An 18356-nucleotide genomic window follows, 5' to 3' on the forward strand; every position below is an offset into this window, starting at 1 on the left:
TTGAGGAGCTTATTTCATTCACATACTGCCCCTTCTCAAAAGCAACCTGGTAAACAGGAAAACTCTAGGCCATACAAAGTATAATCATTATCATTCTTTCCTCTGGTCTGTGTGGAAACATTGCAGAACACTGTGCCGTTCAGGTTTCCTGCTTTCCCAGAAACCATCTAAGCAGGACCTACAAAGTTCCACTTGAGCAAGAGTGTTTGGCTTTGTGGTTACCTCCATGTGGACTACTGTCAAAATAAACTTTTATTTTCTTTTATTGGGCTGAGCCAAACAGAGTAAGGGGGAGATGGGGAGAACCTGATTCTAATCTTAGACTACCTTCAAACAATCTACTTACTATATCATTAAATATATAATCACTAAATTTATATTAATTTGCCCCAAACTAGTACCCAAACAGTAATCTTTCCTTTTATGTATCTGTTACCAACAACAAAAATACATGGTTAAAAATATCTTCTTTTACAGGCAAAATTAATCTATTGTGGTAGAAGTCAGAACAATGGTATGGGAAGGATGGGAACAACAGGGAAGAGGCAGAACTAAACTATCTGGCAGGGAGGAAATGTCTGTATCTTGATCTGGTGATGCTTAGAGAAGTGCATATGTATATAAAAATTAATCAAGCTTTACTTTTAAAATGTGTATATTTTACTTTATGTAAAATATATCAATTTATTTTTAAATTATGCATTTTTCTTATGTGTCATTCTAGATTTAGATGCCTTTGCCTGTAAAGACTCATTTTACTTGTAACAGCATGAGCATAAATATTATATGGTACATTGTGCAGGCAGTATTTCTTTCACGTATGGTCAAAAACTCATATTGAAATTCTTACCACATTCCATGTAATGAATTAGTTTACTCATGGTTAATATCCCTGGGAATTAAGGGTCTTTTAGGGTAAAATTTTAAAAACGTGAAACTAAGGAAATTCTGCAACTCCATCTAATTTTGCTACAGTTTTGTGGTACTGAAAATATGTCTTTGTAGTCCAACTATATCTTATATCCCTGACACTATAATTTTGTGGCTATGATTATGTCACTATTTTATTCAACTCTTTCAATGTATTTAAAATTTTATAATAAATATAAAATTAAAGAAAAACAATAATATGTAGTATACCTAAAGTTATGAATATATAATTTAGTGTTAGGATCAACTCAACACATATTTTTGTATTTCTCATTCCTTTTCAACACTTCCACCCTGCCCTACCACTGTGCACTGGTCAAAACATAAACCCTGTTTAGGACATTGATCCCTCCACATACAACTATTTATTGCATACTCTTAAGTTCCTAAGCACTCACTGGGGCAATAAAGTAAAAGGAAATAATGACCTTTTCTCCTGATAATTTGTAATCTAAATGAGACAAGCACAGCTCATTTGAAAATTATTATTTTTAAACTGTTTACATTTTTAAATTTCATTATTATTCAATTACTATTTAATAAGAAATAATAAATGATGTCATACACAGGGGTATACTGGTAAATGATTAACAACTGGCTCTCCAGGAAAAAAGAAAAGTCTTGATTTGTAGCTTTTGCCAGTTTCTGTGGTGTAAATACCCTCACTGTGGCCTGATATCTAGGTACTGATGTGAAATCCCTTGCAAATTCCTCAGATTTTGACAATTCTCTCTCACAAGTTGCTACATACCAGGCCCACTGCTTAAATATCTAATGAGTGCAAATTTGAAGCAGTCTCAAAATCATGTAAAACTGTCATAGAAATTCATTTATTAAGCATTCTGAGATAATAGAAAATACATGTTGGTCTCTGCCCCCATTTCCTGGCACAGAGCCCCTAAAACCCTTGTAATTTTCCAAAATGAAGAGTACTAACGGCATCTCTTGTTCTAATGTGGCAACTCTGGTGGCTGCTGGAGGGCTCCTAGATGGGGACTGTCACCATCTACACTAATAAAAGAGAAAGATGCAAATTGACCATACCTTCGTGCTGCCCACCAGCCAATCAGGAGTGAGTATGCATAGCCTCTGTGGAGACTGACAGTAGGGAGGAGGCAGCTCCCAGCACAGCACAGCCTGCTTGGCCGACCTGGGAGCAGGCAAGTGCAGCCTGCAGGCAGCACCCAGCACAGCCTGCTTGGCAGTCACTGTGGTGTGGAGCAGGCAGGCCCCGCAGAGAGCAGAGAACCACAGGGAGCAGGCCTAAGCCATCAGTAGGACATCCCCTGAGGGCTCCTGGATTGGAGAGGGTGCAGGTCAGGCTGAGGGACACACACACACACACACACACACACACACACACACCACATGCACGAATTTCGTGCACTGGGCCTCTAGTAAAGACATAAAGATGAGGCCATGATTACAAGCTTGGAATTTTCAGCCTCCCCCTCTCCAACATCCTCTGGAGAGAGAAAGGCTGGAAATGGAGTTAATAATTGGTCATGCCTATATGAGGCTGCCTCCACAAAATCCTAACAGTAGGGGGTTCTGAGAGCTTCCATGTGGGCAAACAAACCCACACCCCATACAATGACAAAGGGTGCACCCCAACTCCACCCCGCACTTGGGACCCTTCCAGACCTCCCTACATATCTCTTTATCTGGCTGCTTATCGGTGTCCTTTAATAAACTGGTAAACATAAATGTTTCCTGAATTCTGTAAGCTGCTCTGGAAAATTAACTGGACCTGAGGAGGGGTCACTGCAGGTCAGTCAGAAGCACAGGTGATATCCCAAGGTTGTGACTACAATCCAAAGTGAGGGGCAGGGGCAGCTTTGTGGGACTGAGCTCTTAATTGGGAAGGTGGGGTCAGAACTGAGTTAAATTGTAGAACACCAGTTGGTGTGGCAGAGAACTACTTGATGTGGAGCAAAATCTCCACATATTGGGTTATCAGAAGTGAAATGTTTTGTGTGTGCAGTGAAGACAGAACCACAGGGAAGATAAACACAGTAGGGAAAAACTGGGTTTTCCCTTCACAAGCATCTATTAAAAATCAAGTATTGGCCCTGGCCAGTGTTTCTCAGTGGTTAGAGCGCCAATCCATGCATTGAAGTATGGCTGGTTCGATTCCTGGCCAAGAGCATGTACCTGGGTTGCAGGTTCAATCCCCAACCCAGTCAGGGTGCATGCAGGAGGAAACCAATGAATGTGTCTCTATCATACTCACATCTGATGTTTATCTTTCTCGGTCTTTCACCCCCTCTCCCCTTCTACTCTCTCTTTTTTAAAAAAATTTTTTTGATTAAGGTATTGCAAATGTGTCTTTATTCCACCATTGTCCCCTTATCCCCCCGGTCCTGCCCTCACCCTCACCCCCTGTTGTCTGCAACCATCGCTTCTGCTTACATGATGCATACAAGTCCTTTGGTTGATCTCTCCCCCTTGTCCCCACCCTCCCCTACCTTCCCTCTGAGGTTTGAGCATCTGATCGATGCTTCTCTGTCATTAGATCTGTTTTTGCTAATCTTTTTATGTTGTTCATTATAATCCACAAATGAGTGAGATCATGTGATATTTATCTTTCTCTGACTGACTTATTTCACTTAGCGTAATGCTCTCCAGTTCCATTCATGCTGCTGCAAATGGTAGCAGTTCCTTCCTTTTTTACTGCGATATAGTTCCATTGCACAGGTGTGGCAAAGTTTTTTTTAATCCACTCATCAGCTGATGGGTACTTGGGCTGATTACAAATCTTAGCTATGGTAAATTGTGCTGCTATGAACATAGGGATGCATATATCCTTTCTGATTGGTGTTTCTGGTTTCTTGGGATATATCCCTAGAAGTGGGATCACTGGGTCAAATGGAAGTTCCATTTTTAGTTTTCTGAGGAAACTCCATACTGTTCTCCACAGTGGCTGCACCAGTCTACATTCCCACCAGCAGTGCACGAGGGTACCTTTTTCTCTGCATCCTCGCCAGCATTTGTTATTTGTTGATTTGTTGATGATAGCCATTCTGACAGGTGTGAGATGGTACCTCATTGTCGTTTTGATTTGCATGTCTCAATGATTAGTGATTTTGAGCATGTTTTCATATGTCTCTTGGCTTTCTGAATGTCTTCTTTTGAAAAGTATCTAATTAGGTCCGTTGCCCATTTTTTGATTTGGTTGTTTGTCTTCCTTTTGTTAAGTTGCATGAGTTCCCGGTAAATGTTGGCGATTGAACCCTTATCGGAGATATCGTTGGCAAATATGTTCTCCCATGCAGTGGGTTTTCTTGTTGTTTTGTTGATGGTTTCTTTTGCTGTACAGAAGCTTTTTATTTTGATGTAGCCCCATTTGTTTATTATCCCTTTAGTTTCGATTGCCCTAGGAGCTGTGTTGGTGAAGATATTGCTTTGGCATATATTTGAGATCTTGCTGCCTGTGGTTTCCTCTAATATTTTTATGGTTTCCTGTTTTACGTTTGAGTCCTTTATCCATTTTGAGTTTATTTTTGTGTACGGTGTAAGTTGGTGGTCCAGTTTCATTTTATTGCATGTGTCTGACCAAGTTTCCCATCACCATATATTGAAGAGATTGTCTTGACTCCATTGTATGTTCTTGCCTCCTTTGTCAAATATTAATTGAGCATAGTGGTTTGGGTTGATTTCTGGGTTCTCTATTCTATTCTATTGGTCTATATGTCTGTTCTTGTGCCAGTACCAGACAGTTTAGAGAATAGTGGCTTTGTAATACATCTTGATAACTGGTATTGAAATCCCTCCTACTTTGTTCTTCTATCTCAGGATCACTGCAGCTATTTGGGTTTGTTGTTTTTTTATTATTATTATCATTCCAGATGAATTTTTGGAGAGTTCTTTCTATATCTGTGAAATATGCCATTGGTATTTTAATGGAGAGTGCATTGAATTTATAGATTTCTTTGGGTAGTATGGAAATTTTAATGATGTTGATTCTACCAATCTATGAACACGGGACGTTCTTCCATTTGTTTATGTCTTCCTCTATCTGTTTTTTCAACATCTTATAGCTTTCTGAGTATGGGTCTTTTACCTCCTTAGTTAAGTTTACACCTAGGTATTTTAATTTTTTATGTGTGCAATGATAAATGGGATTGTTTTTTTAAATCTCTCTTTCTGTAAGTTCACTATTGGTGTATAAAAATGCCATAGATTTCTTGGCGTTAATTTTTTATCCTGCAACATTGCTGAATTCGTTTGAGTCTAATAATTTTTGATGGAGTCTTTAGGGTTTTCTATGTACAGTATCATGTCATCTGCAAATAATGAAAATTTTGCTTCTTCTTTTTCATTTTGGATGCCTTTTATTTCTTCTTCTTGTCTGATCACTGTGGCTAGTACTTCTAGTACTATGTTGAACAGGGGAGGTGAAAGCGGGCATCCCTGTCTTGTTCCTGTTCTTAAGGGAAATGGTTTTAGTTCTTGCCCATTGAGAGTGATGTTGGCTGTAGGTTTGTCATATATCGCTTTTATTATGTTGAGGAATGATCCTTCTATTCCCACTTTGTTGAGCGTTTTTATCAGAAAAGGGTGATGGACTTAGTCAAATGCCTTTGCTGCATCAATCGATATGATTATGAGATTTTTGTCTCTCAATTTGTTTATGTGATATATCAGGTTTATTGATTTGCCCATATTGTACCAGCCTTGCATCCCTGGAATAAATCCCACTTGGTCATGGTGTATAATTTTTCTAATGTAATGCTGGATCTGGTTTGCTAGAATTTTGTTGATTTTAGCATCTATGTTCATCAGGGATATTAGCCTGTAATTCTCTTTCTTTGTGGTGTCTTTATCTGGTTTTGGAATTCAGGTAATGCTGGCTTCAAAGAAAGAGCTTGGAAGTGTGCCTATCTCTTGAAATTTTTAGAATAGTCGAGAAGGATTGGTTTTAGTTCTTCTTTGAATGTTTGGGTAAAACTCCCCTGTGAAGCCAGGGAAGCCAGAGCTTTTGTTTGCTGGAAGCTTTTTGATTACTGTTTCAATTTCATCAGTAGTTATCAGCCTATTCAGGTTTTTTGATTCTTCCTGATTGAGTTTTGGAAGCTTGTATTTTTCTAGGAATGTGTCCATTTCATCAAGGTTGTCCAGCTTTTTTGGAGTAGAGTTGTTCGTAATATTTTTTTACAATCCTTTGTATATCAGTACAGTCAGTTGTTACTTCCCCTCTTTCATTTCTGATTTTGTTTATTTGGGTCCTCTCTCTTTGTTTCTTGGTGAGCCTGGCTAGAGGTTCATCAATCTTGTTTATCCTTTCTAAGAACCAGCTATTGGTTTCATTGATCTTTTTGTATTGTTTTTGTTTTTTGTTTTTTTTGGTCTCTAGCAGTTTATTTTCTGCTCTGATCTTTATTATTTCCTCCTTCTCGATACTGTGGGCTTTTCTTTTTTATATAATTTTTTTATTGCTTAAATTATTACAAAGAGTATTACATATGTCTCCTTTTTTTTCCCCGCCCTTGACAATCCCCTGGCCTCCCCTACCCCGCAGTGTCTTATGTCCATTGGTTATGCTTATATGCATGCATACAAGTCCTTTGGTTGATCTCTTACACCCCCGTCTTGCCCCCCACCCTCCCCGGCCTTCCTGCTGTAGTTTAACAGTCTGTTCGAGGCAACACTGCCTCTCTATCTATTATTGTTCAAAAGTTTATAATGGTCTCTATTATCCATGAATGAGTGAGATCAGGTGGTATTTTTCCTTCATTGACTGGCTTATTTCACTTAGCATAATGCTCTCCAGTTCCATCCATGCCGTTGCAAATGGTAAGAGTTCCTTCTTTTTTACAGCAGCATAGTATTCCATCGTGTAGATGTACCACAGTTTTCTAATCCATTCATCTACTGATGGGCACTTAGGCTGTTTCCAGATCTTAGCTATGGTGAATTGTGCTGCTATGAACAAAGGGGTGCATATATACTTTCTGATTGGTGTTTCTGGTTTCTTGGGATATATTCCTAGAAGTGGGATCACAGGGTCAAATGGGAGTCCATTTTTAGTTTTTTGAGTAAAGTCCATACTGTTCTCCACAGTGGCTGCACCAGTCTGCATTCCCACCAGCAGTGCACAAGTGTTCCTTTTTCTCCACATCCTCTCCAGCACTTGTCGTTTGTTGATTTGTTGATGATAACCATTCTTACAGGTGTGAGATGATACCTCATTGTTGATTTGATTTGCATCTCTTGGATGATTAGTGACTTTGAGCATGTTTTCATATGTCTCTTGGCTTTCTGAATGTCCTCTTTTGAAAGGTGCCTATTTAGGTCCTTTGCCCATTTTTTGATTGGATTGTTTATCTTCCTTTTGTTAAGTTGTATGAGTTCCCTATAAATGTTGGAGATTAAACCCTTATCGGTGATAACATTGGCAAATATGTTCTCCCATGCAGTGGGCTTTCTTGTTGTTTTGTTGATGGTTTCTTTTGCTGTGCAGAAGCTTTTTATTTTGATGTAGTCCCATTTGTTCATTTTCTTTTTAGTTTCCAATGCCCTAGGATCAGTATGGGTGAAGAAATTGCTTTGGCATATGTCTGAAATTTTGTTGCCTTTGGATTCTTCTAGTATTTTTATGGTTTCCCGTCGTATATTTAAGTCCTTTATCCATTTTGAGTTTATTTTTGTGTATGGTGTAAGTTGGTGGTCTAGTTTCATTTTCTTGCATGTATCTGTCCAATTTTCCCAACACCATTTATTGAAGAGACTATCTTGACTCCATTGTATGTTCTTGCCTCCTTTGTCAAATATTAATTGAGCATATTGGTTGGGGCTGATTTCTGGGCTCTCTATTCTATTCCATTGATCTATATTTCTGTTCTTGTGCCAGTACCAGGCAGTTTTGAGAACAGTGGCTTTGTAATACAGCTTGATATCTGGTATTGAGATCCCACCTACTTTGTTCTTTCTCAGGATCGCTGCAGCTATTCGGGGTCTTTTTTTATTCCAGATGAATTTTTGGAGAGTTCGTTCTAGGTCTGTGAAATATGCCATTGGCATTTTAATGGGAAGTGCGTTGAATTTATAGATTGCATTGGGCAGTATGGACATTTTAATGATGTTGATTCTACCAATCCAAGAACATGGTATGTTCTTCCATCTGTTTATGTCTTCCTCTATCTCTTTTTTCAACGTCCTGTAGTTTTCTGAGTAGAGGTCTTTTACCTCTTTAGTAAAGTTTATTCCTAGGTAGCTTAATTTTTTTGGTGCGATGGTTAATGGGATTGCTTTTTTAGTCTCTCTTTCTGCAAGTTCACTATTGGTGTAGAGAAATGCCATAGATTTCCTGGCATTAATTCTGTATCCTGCTACATTGCTGAAATCTTTTATTCAGTCTAATAGTTTTTTGGTGGAGTCTTTAGGGTTTTTTAAGTATAATATCATGTCATCTGCAAATAAGGACAGTTTTACTTCTTCTTTTCCAATTTGGATGCCTTTTATTTCTTCTTCTTGTCTAATTGCAATGGCTAATACTTCCAGTACTATGTCGAACAGGAGTGGTGAGAGTGGGCATCCCTGTCTTGTTCCTGTTCTTAGGGGAAATAGTGTTAGTTTATGTCCATTGAGTATGATGTTGGCTGTGGGTTTGTCATATAAGGCTTTTATTATGTTGAGGTATGATCCTTCTATTCCCACCTTGCTGAGAGTTTTTATCAAAAATGGGTGTTGAATTTTGTCAAACACTTTTTCTGCGTCAATTGATGACTATGTGGTTTTTTTCTCTCAATTTGTTTATGTGATGTATCACATTTATTGATTTGCGGATATTGTACCATCCTTGCATCCCTGGGATAAATCCTACTTGGTCATGGTGTATGATCTTTCTGATGTACTGCTGGATCCGATTTGCTAAGATTTTGTTGAGGATTTTGGCATCTATATTCATGAGGGATATTGGCCTGTAATTCTCTTTCATTGTGTTGTCTTTACCTGGTTTTGGTATTAGGGTGATGCTGGCTTCATAGAATGAGCTTGGAAGTGTTCCTTCCTCTTGGATTTTTTGTAGTAGTCTGAAGAGGATAGGTTTTAGTTCTTCCTTGAATGTTTGGTAAAACTCCCCTGTGAAGCCGTCTGGTCCTGGGCTTTTTTTTGCTGGGAGCTTTTTGATGACTGCTTCAATTTCTTCCATAGTTATTGGCCTGTTGAGATTTTTAGATTCTTCCTGATTAAGTTTTGGAATGTTGTATTTTTCTAGGAATATGTCCATTTCCTCCAGGTTGTCTAGTTTGTTGGAGTAAAGTTGTTCATAGTATTTTTTAACAATCATTTGTATTTCTGTGGGGTCTGTTGTTCTTTCGCCTCTATCATTTCTGATTTGGTTTATTTGGGTCCTCTCTCTTTGCTTACTGGTGAGCCTGGCTAGAGGTTCATCAATCTTGTTTATCCTTTCAAAGAACCAGCTCTTGGTTTCATTGATTTTCTGTATTGTTTTTTTGGTCTCTATGTCATTTATTTCTGCTCTGATCTTTATTATCTCCTTCCTTCTGCTCACTCTGGGCTTTTCTTGTTGCTCTCTTTCTAATTCTTTGAGCTGTAGATTTAGATGATTTACTACCATTTTTTCTTGTTTTTTGAGGTAGGCCTCTAGAGCTATAAACTTCCCTCTCAGGACTGCTTTCATTGTGTCCCATAGGTTTTGGATTGTTGTGTTTTCATTGTGATTAGATTCCAGGATGTTTTTAATTTCTTCTTTGATCTCATTGGTAACCCAATCAATATTTAATAACATGCTATTCAGCTTCCAAGTGTTTGAGTATTTTGAGTTGTTTTTATTGTAGTTTATTTCTAATATTATGCCTTTGAGGTCTGAGAGGATGCTTGGTATGATTTCAATCTTCTTGAATTTGGGGAGACTTTGTTTGTGACCCAATATGTGGTCTATTTTTGAATATGTCCCATGAGCACTTGAGAAGAACGTATATTTTGTGGCTTTGGGGTGAAGTGTTCTGAAGATGTCAATTAAGTCCATCTGATCTAGTGAGTCATTTAGGATTGCTGTTTCTTTGCTGATTTTTTGTCTAGAGGATTTATCCAGTGATGTCAGTGGTCTATTAAAGTCCCCTACTATGATTGCATTGTTGTCGATCTCTCCCCTGATAGCTTCCAGGAGTTTTCTTATGTATGTGGGTGCTCCTGCATTGGGTGCATATATGTTTACCATGGTTATATCCTCTTGTTGTATTGATCCCTTTAGTATTATGAAGTGGCCTTCCTTATCTCTTGTTATGGCCTTCACTGTGAGGTCTATTTTGTCGGATATAAGTATTGCTACCCCAGCTTTTTTTTCATTTCCATTTGCCTGAAAGATATTTTTCCATCCCTTCACTTTCAGTCTCTGTGAGTCCCTTCTAATGAGGTGGGTCTCTTGTAGACAGCAAATATATGTGTCATGGTTTTTTATCCATTCAGCCACTTGATGTCTTTTGATTGGGCCATTTAGTCCATTTACGTTTAAAGTTATTATTGAAAGGTACTTGTTTGTAGCCATTTCTATTTTTTGTGCTTGTTTTCTTTCTTACCTTTTAATTTCTTCTTTTTACACCAGTCCCTTTAGCATTTCTTGCATTGCTGCCTTGGTGGTGATAAACTCCCTTAGCCTTTTTTTGTCTGTGAAGCTTTTTATTTTCCCTTCAATTTTGAATGATAGCCTTGCTGGGTAGAGTATTCTTGGATTCAGTCCTTTGCTTTGCATCACTTTGTAAATTTCTGTCCATTCTTTTCTGGCCTGATGTGTTTCTGTTGAGAAATCGTTTGATAATCTGATGGGGGATCCTTTGTAGGTAACTCTCTGTTTCTCTCTGGCAGCCTTTAAGATTCTCTCTTTGTCTTGTACATTTGCCATCGTTATTATGACGTGTCTTGGTGAGGGTCTTTTGGGGTTCATCTTGCCTGGGACTCTCTGTACTTGTGTAACTTTTTTCTTCCCCATATCTGGGAAGTTTTCTGTCATTATTTCTTCAAATAGATTTTCTAATCCTTGCTGCTCTTCTTGTCCTTCTTGCAGCCCTATTATGCATATGTTACTTCGTTTCATGTTGTCCTGAAGCTCCCTTAGGCTCTCCTCCTGTTTTTTAATTTTTTTCTCCAGTTGCTGTTCAGATTGAGCTTGTTTCTCTGCCTTATCTTCTAACTCACTAATTCGGTCCTCTGCTTATTCTAGTCTGCTGTTGAAACTTTCCATGGTGTTTTTGATTGTAGCTATATCACTTTTCATTTCTTCCTGATTCTTGCATAGGTTGTTGATTTTCTCATCCATCCGGTGAATGAATTGTACAACCATTATTCTGAATTCTTTTTCTGTCATGTTGCATGCTTCAACTTCATTAATTTCCTTTCTTGGTGATTCCTCATTGTCTTTCCTCTGGGTGTTGTGTCGTTTCTTCATTCTGATTATCTCCCGATGGTTCAAACGTCGAGTTGCATGGGCCTGGGCCATGTGCAGTGGGAGCCTCCCACCACCCTAGTGTCACTGAAGAGCTCTGACACTAAGATGTGTGGTTGTTGCTGGTTGGTGGGAACCAGGCTCGCTCTGAGTCAGTGTTGCCAGCGCTCAATGTGGCCTCGTACGTGCCCTTAGAATCAGGGACCCTGCCTGCACCGTGTTGAAAACTAGAGCCCCCTAGCATGCGCAAGGAGTCAGAGTTCCCCAAGAGACCAGTATCAGAGTCTCTGTTGCTTCGCGCGACCTCGCCTTGAGAATCAGGGTCCCTGTGTGCCCTTGCACCAGGAATTGGATTCACTGGCTCTTAGTATGAATGCACAGGGAATCAGGATCTCAGGCGCAGGTGATAAGAAACACAGTCAAGTCACTGGTGCTTGGTGCTGCCTCCTGCCCCAGGAAACAGTGTCCCTGGGCCTGTGCTACTCGGACAAATTCCTGTTCGCGGATTTGCTCCCAGCCCAGGGCTCTGAAGCCCACAGTATGCGCAGGATCAGTTCCTGGTGCTCGCGCGTTTGGTTTGCTCCCAGCCCAGGGCTCTGAAGCCGGCATTGCAGGAAGGATCAGTTCCAAGGTGCTCGCGCACTTCCAGGCCAAAGTTCCTGCAGTGCTGAGGCCCCGGCAAGGGGTGGGTCTATCAGTTAGTTACTCTGGTGCTGCCCGAGAGCCTGCGGGAAGGGGGGATGGGCTCTGTTACTCACGGATCTGCCGCGGGGATTTCTGAACTTTTGGTGTCCGCAGGTCTGTAGCTGTGGTCACAGGTCTCTGTCCCCAGTGGCTGCAGGGTCCTGGTATGCGTCTGAGATCAGACTGGGTGGTGCTGAGGCCAGGATCCTAGTCTCAAGCAGCTCTGTTTCCCAAGATGGCATAGTCGCTGTGCCTGTGCTGGCCGCCCAGGAGTGTCTGCGCCGGGAGCGGGACTCCGCCACCTAAGACTGCCCGGTTTAGCAGCCCCTTAGATGACCTGCAGAATCTAACTGTCCCTAGCTCATACACACACACCACACATGTCCACACACTCCTCTATCACTTCCTTGCACTCTCACACTCTCTCCCTCCCTACCTTCCTGCTGGTCGCCATTTTCCTCTCTCCTGTGGGCTTTTCTTGTTGCTCTCTTTCTAATTCTTTAAGTTACAAGGTTAGATAATTTATTACCATTTTTCTTGTTTTTTTGAGGTATGCCTGTAGAGCTATGAACTTCCCTCTCAGGACTGCTTTCATTGTGTCCCATAGATATTGGACTTTTGTGTTTTCACTGTCATTTGTTTCCAGGATGCTTTTTATTTCTTCTTTGATCTCTTTTGTAACCCAATCATTATTTAATAGCATGCTATTTAGCCTCCAAGTGTTTGATATTTTTTCATTGTTTTTATTGTAGTTGATTTCTAGTTTAATGCCATTGTGATCTGAGAAGATGCTTGTTATGATTTCTATCCTCTTGAATTTGAAGAGACTTTTCCTGTGTCCTAATATGTAGTCTATCTTTGAAAATATCACATGTGCACTGGAGAAGAATGTATATTCTGTAGCTTTGGGGTGAAATATTCTGAAGATGTCAATTAAGTCCATCTGATCTAGTGAGTCATTTAGGATTGCTGTTTCTTTGCTGATTTTTTGTTTAGAGGATTTATCCAGTGGTGTCAGTGGGGTAGTAAAGTCCTCTACTATGACTATATTGCTATTGATCTCTCCCTTGATATCTTCCAGAAGTTGTTTTATGTATTTGAGTGCTCCTGCATTGGGTGCATATATGTTTACCAGAGATATATCTTCTTGTTGAATTGCTCCCTTTAGTATTATTTAGTGTCCTTCCTTATCTCTTGGTATGGCATTTATTTTGAGGTCTATTTTGTCAGCTATAAGTATCGCAATCCCAGCTTTTTTCTCATTTTCATTTGCCTGAAAAATTTTTTTCCATCCCTTCACTCTCAGTTTGTGTGAATCCTTTGTTCTGAGGTGGGTATCTTGCAGACAGTAAATATATGGGTCATGTTTTCTTATCCATTCAGCTACCCTATGTCTTTTAATTGGTGCCTTTAATCCATTTATGTTTAATGTTATTATTGATAAGTACTTGTTTGTTGTCATTTTTATTCTTAATGTTTGTGTTTCTTCTTGCCTTTCTGTTTCTTCTTTTTACAGCAGTCCCTTTAGCATTTCTTGCATTGCTGGCTTGGTAGCAATAAACTCTCTTAGCCCTTTTTTGTTCTTGAAGCTCCTGATTCCACCTTCAATTTTGAATGATAGGCTTGCTGGGTATAGTATTCTTGGATTCAGTCCCTTGCTTTGCATCACTTTGTATATTTCATTCCATTCCCTTCTGGCCTGGTGTGTGTTGGGGTCCAACCCCAGCAGGTCCAGGGTTCCCAAAGGTATGGACAGAGTCAGTGAAGAAGGAATGACATGGAGACAGCATTCAGTTGATCAGCATAGGGAGGTTCTCTCTTTATTCTCCTGTTACATCTGTATTTATACCATTTGATTTTAATCCTATCCATTCTATTCCAAAGGTTAGGGAGTTTGTTATCTCCATTCCAAGGTCACTACTCTATTGTTCTGTTAAGCTACAAGGAAGTAACTGAGATTATCCTAAGTAAAGATTATGTAGCTTAAGTGTGATTGTTTGTAGTTAAAGTGATTAACTACCCGCCTGGCACTTAGTTAAGGGGTTTTATTCCCTTCCTTAGTCCTGTTAATCCCTAACTCCAGGGAAAAAATCCCCACCTGGGGAAACAACATTTCTCGGAGAGGTGACCTTGGTTAAAACACATAGCGCTAACGAGGGGAACAAAAATATTAAGAACAGTATGCCATATACATCAGGTTCTTTGAAACATATGCTGTGCAGATGTTTCTTCCCTGCAGCAACTGTGTCAAGCAGCAAGGATGGACCAGCTTCTGGCAAATTCCCCCTTTTCTATTTTTTTAAATGACAGCACGTGTAAATCAGCGGCCACCTCTCGGATTGGGTTGTTTAAGACTCGGAAGACCTGTTTCTGACTTTGCCAACAGGTCAGTCTGAGGCTTAACCCTATATCGGCTCCCCACAGGTGTGTTTCTGTTGAAAATCAGTTGACATTCTAATAGGAGCTCCCTTGTAAGTAACTTTCTGTCTCTCTCTGGCAACCTTTAAGATTCTTACTTTGTCATTGGTATTTGCCAATTTAATTATGATGTGTCTTGATGTCTGTCTTTTGGGGTTCATCTTGTTTGGGACTCTATGTCCTTTTTGGACTTGCATAGTTTTTTTCTTGCCAATATCAGGGAAGTTTTCTGTCATTATTTCTTCAAACAGGTTTTCTATTCCTTGCTTCTCCTCCTCTCCTTCTGGTACCCTAATATGTGAATATTGTTTTGTTTTGTTTTGTGTTGTCCCAAAGCCCCCTTAGGCTCTCCTCTTGCTTTTTAAATCTTTTTTCCAGTTGCTGGTGTGTTTGTGTGTTTTTTCCTAACTTGTCTTCTAATTTGCTGATGTGGTCCTCAGCCTCTTGTAGTCTACTGTTTAAGCCTTCCATTGTGTTTTTATTGCAATTATGCCATTCTTCATCTTCTCTTGGTTCCTTTTCATGTTTGTAACATTCTCATTCATCTCCTTATAATTCTCATTGAGTTGTGTGTATTTGTCATTGAGTTGTGAGTATTTGTCATCCAGCCATTTGAGCATCCTTATAACCATTACTTTGAATTCTTTCTCTGGTATGTTGCTAGCTTCAGTTTCAACTCCCTTTCTGGTGATTCTTCTTTTTCATTCCTTTGGAGATTGCTTTTTTGTCTTCCCATGCTTTGCTGTAATGTTTTAATTGTAGATCCGATTGCTTTGCTACCCAGGTTCTTTTGATGATGGTGCTACTGGTGATCTCTCAGGTCTCCTGGGCTTGGTAATCTGGCATAGCTCCCTACTTGAGCTATTTGGGTTCTCTTGATGTAGGCCTGTGAGCTGGAAAGGCACAACAGCAGTGTCTAGAAGTCAGGAGGGGGTGTCCCAATTTTTGCTCTCTTATGCCCTTGGTTGAAGTCGCCTGTGCCCAGAGGGGACTCACAGTGGCACCCAGGAACTGTCTGTTGGGATGATGGGGCTCAGGAGGCCTGTGCTCTGGAAAGGTGTGACTGGTGTCCAGAGTTCAGTAGTTGTGGGGTGGGCAGACTCAGCTTTTGCTGCTGCTTCTATGGTTGGATACATGTGCCCCCAATGGTGGCTCACAGGAGTACCCAAGGTGCATTTGCCAGCATGGTGTACTGACACACTCTGAAGTGCCCTGGTGCTGAAGCCATGGAATTGCAGTGTCTGTGGGCAGGTATCCCAGAAGAGGGAATTCAGTGTTTCTACAGCCCAGCAGTGCTTCCCTGTTTGTATAAGTGCTTGTCCAGTGGGGGTTCACAGAGGTACCCAAGGGCTGCCTGTGGCGCAGTGGGCTTGGGAGGAGTGTGCGCTAGAAAAGCATGCAACTGTAGTGTCCAGAGTTCTGCAGCTGTGGGGTGGGCAGACTCAGTTTTTGCTGCTGCACCTGTGGTGGATAGGCGCACGCTCCCAGTGGCAGCTCACAGGGGCACCAGCGGTGCGTTTGCCAGTGCAGCATACTGAATTAATCTGAAGGGCCGTGGCACTGAAGCCAAGTAACTGAGGCATCTGTGGGCAGGTATCCAGGATGAGTGAATTCAGAATGTATACTGCCGGGAGGACTGCATCCCTGTTTGTCCAAGATGGCACATAGCGGGGGCTCGCAGCAGCTCCCATGAGTGCCCTGTGGATAGATGGGCTCTGGGTGCTTGCTTGTTGGAAATGCACAACTGTGGCGGTGAGTTTGCTGGTGCAGAGCTCTGATGCACTCTGAGGGGCCCTGGCACTAAAGATGCGCAGCTGGGTTGTCTGTGGGCAGTTATTCAGGAAGAAGGAATTCAGAATTTCTACTGAAGGGCAGTAGAAATCACACCCAGCAGGGGTTCACAGCAGCATCCAAGAGCTGCCTATCGAGTGGTGTACCCTGGAAGTCTGCGCGCTGGAAACGTGCAAATGTTGGAAATGCACAGATGTGGCATCCAGAGTTCTTCTGCTGGGGAGGGGGGAATTTGCACTTACTGCTGTGCGAGCGGTGCACCTTTGGAGGTGGAGGTCCCAGGGTCTGTGGGTCTGTGGGTGGGGCAGCAGGATTTAGGCTGGAGTGGCTGCTGGGTCGCGAGCAGTGTCCAAGGCCTGTCTGGGTGGTGGTGCTGATGAGTTTCTAGAAGAGACCGCTCTCCCCTTCAAGATGGCGTGGGCTTTGTGCCCGAGTCCTGCAGTCTGGGGAGTGCCCACAGCGGTGGTAGTCTCTCCCTGTCCCAGAGAGCCTGGTCTGCCAGCCTCTGCTGCTCCTGCCGGATTTAACTGTCCCTCACTCACTCACACACACACCACACACATCCACACACTCTCTTTTCATCCCCTCACTCACTTCCTATCCCTCACCTCCTTCCTGCCAGCCACAATCTTTTCCCACATACTATCTTTTTATCTACTCTCTCTTAAAATCAAAGGAAAAAATATCCTTGGGGGAGGAATTATAAAAAAATAAATAAAATAAAAATCAAGTACTGTGTTAGGTATTGGGAACAAAGATGAATAATTGTAGTCTCTGCCCTCAAGGATTTTATAATCCAACTAGTGGGGGAGGGGGGAGGTCCCTCAGCCCAGCCTGCACCCTCTCCAATCAGGGACCCCTTGGGGGATGTCTGACTGCCGGTTTAGGCCCAATCCCTGTGAGATTAGGCCTAAACTGGCAGTCAGACATCCCTCTCACAATCTGGGACTGCTGGCTCCTAATCACTCACCTGCCTGACTGCCTGCCTGCCTGATCACTCCTAACTGCCTCTGCCTGCCTGCCTGATTACCCCTAACCCCTCTGTCTGCCTGCCTGTTCGCCCCTAACTGCCCTCCCCTGCTGGCCTGATCTCGCCCCCAACTGCCTCTGCCTCAGCCCCCACCACCATGGCTTTGTCTGGAAGGAAGTCAGACGTCTGGAAGATGGCCGGTTGACCTGGTCTAATTAGCATATTACCCTTTTATTAGTACAGATAGATTATATAGTATAGGATTGCTTAAATGGGGGGGGGAGCCTTTTTCTGCAGGAGGAGATGCTCTTGGCAGACAAAAATGCATAATCCCTATATCTGGACTGAAAGCCAGCCATATGCACTATACTGCCAGAACGGTCATTAAAAAATTGAACTGCTTTCTTATACCTTACTCCAAACAGCTGTTGCCCTTAAAACCCCTCCTCAGCCCCCACCTTAGATTCTGCCTTAGCAGTTCACCCAGATTAGGTTCTGATTGGTCGGTTTCTATGCCAGTCAGCATTAAAAGCTCTGCCTCCTAGGCAGCCATTGGCTTCTCACAGTTCACTCAGATTTGGTTCTGATTGGTTGGTTTCTATGCCAGTCAGCATCTCTGGGCCTATCTCCATGCCTGATCAGAGAGGCGGGGCTGATCAGTAGCCCCTGTGGCTGCTGGTGAGGCCCGGAGAGAAAGAGAGGCAAGAGCTGATCAACAGCTGCCACGGAGGCTGGGGATCAGACCCTGCTTCTCTCTCTGGGTCAGATCCTCAGCCTCCTTGGCAGTCAATGCTGGGTCGCTGCACCTGCAGCGGTGACAGTCAGCAGTGGCAACCCAGCACTGACTGCAGGACTGACTTCCGGTGTTCAGTCGTCCGTTTGATCATTTTGGACATTACAGACCCTGGCTCTTTATATATATACTAGAGGCCCGGTGCACAACAATTTGTGCACTCGGGGAAGGGGGGGGGGGGTCCCTCAGGCCGGCCTGTGCCCTCTCGCAGTCTGGGACCCCACAGGGGAAGTCCGGCTTGTTTTGTTCCGCCTCCCTCAGCCCGGCCCAGGTTGATTGTTCCCGCCTCCCTCAGCCGCCCAGCCGGCTTGATCTTTTCCGCCTCCCTCAGCCGCCCGGCTGGCTTGTTTTGCTCCCACCTCTGC

Source organism: Myotis lucifugus, unplaced genomic scaffold, assembly GCF_000147115.1.
Source record: "Myotis lucifugus unplaced genomic scaffold, Myoluc2.0 scaffold_21, whole genome shotgun sequence".
NCBI lineage: Eukaryota > Metazoa > Chordata > Mammalia > Chiroptera > Vespertilionidae > Myotis > Myotis lucifugus.